The sequence below is a fragment of the Sus scrofa genome, chromosome 13, assembly GCF_054392235.1.
Source record: "Sus scrofa isolate SSC_HxYL_T2T_F1_AM1 chromosome 13, Sscrofa_HxYL_maternal_Yorkshire_Landrace_v2.0, whole genome shotgun sequence".
In the NCBI taxonomy this organism is placed as follows: domain Eukaryota; kingdom Metazoa; phylum Chordata; class Mammalia; order Artiodactyla; family Suidae; genus Sus; species Sus scrofa.
In genome coordinates this window covers 35,464,827-35,466,263 of record NC_139395.1, presented here as the reverse complement: position 1 = coordinate 35,466,263, position 1,437 = coordinate 35,464,827, and the positions used below count along the sequence as shown (strand labels likewise).

Here is a 1,437-nt window from a genome sequence, read left to right as displayed (position 1 = left end):
CTGTGAAGAAAATAAAGTGGATGCAATGGAAGAAAAAGACTGTCCAGAGGCACTACTCTTGGGTTAAGTGCCAAGAAGCCCCCTCCAATGCCCCCTCCAGATGGCATTAAACTAAGACCTCAATGAAAAGGATGAATTGATGACAAGAACAGGTGTACTAAGTTCTTGTGATGGAAAGGACTTTACCTGTCCTAAAAACATAAAGCCCAGTATAGAGCAAAGTAAATGCTGGAGAGATACGAGGTACTGGCTAAACGTTTGTGAGACTTCAAATCAATGACAAATTGAATTCTTTCATTTCCACTGTGTTTCATAGGAGGAAGTGATATTGACTAAGGCTGTTTATTATTCTTTTGTGTTAATGATTTATGTTGGTTGCAGTGCAGGCATAAATTACTTTTGCATCAAGGCTGAAAAATTAAGAACTTCAAAATAAAAAAAAAAAGAAAACATGATGCATGTCCTCTTTAGAGGCTAGGTTGAAATATTGCTCCTTACTCATTTCTACCTTGACCAGGCTGGCAAAGTTAAGTCAGACATTAAAATTTTCCAATCCTCAAACCAAGTGACATGACAATTAAAAAAAAAAATTCAGACTGCTAGTGGAATAGGAGTTCCCGACATGGCTCAGCCAAAACAAATCTGACTAACATCCATGAAGACGAAGGTTTAGACCCTGGTCTTGCTCAGTGAGTTAAGGATCCAGCATTGCCATAAGCTGTGGTGTAGGTCACAGATGCGGCTCAGATACCATATTGCTGTGGCTGTAGTATAGGCTGGCAGCTGTAGCTCCAATTCCACTCCTAGCCTGGGAACCTCCATATGCTGGGGGTACTGCCCTAGAAAACAAACAAACAAAAAAAAGTACTAGTTGAATAAAGAAATAAAAAGAACTGATGACCTGAACATGAGCAAGAAAAGAAGTTTTAATACGTACACATTTTCTTCTTTTATGGAGAAAAATGTTGGAAGTAATTGCATAATGCGGGGCTGGTGGTTTGTTGAGAAGAGGGAAATATGTTAATGAAACACTGAAAATTCTCGTTAAGAATCAACAATTTAGGTGCTTGCTTTGACAGCAGATGTTATTAAAATTGGGAAGATAGAAGAGTAGCATGGCTGCTTTGCAAGAATGACATGAAAACTGATGAGGTTCCATATTTTTTAAAAGACAGGCAAATGGCTTAAATAGACATTTCTTCAAAGATGATATACAAAAGGTCAATAAGCATGAGAAGATGATTAGGAAAATACAAATTAAAACTACAATGAGACATTATCTCGTACCTATTAGAATAGCTACAAAAAAAATAGGAAATTACCAGTGTTGGTGAGGACATAGAGAAATTGGAACACTTACGTACTGTTGATGGTTGGTGGGAATAAAAAATTGTGCAATTACTATGGCAAAGAGTATGGAGGTTCCTCAAAAATTTC

The 1,437-nt window shown here is 37.3% G+C and overlaps 1 pseudogene; it reads left to right on the top strand.

Moving 5' to 3' along the window:
- Window positions 1–1,067: 1,067 nt before the first annotated feature.
- On the top strand, window positions 1,068–1,167 carry LOC146397253 (U6 spliceosomal RNA; annotated as a pseudogene).
- Window positions 1,168–1,437: the final 270 nt, after the last annotated feature.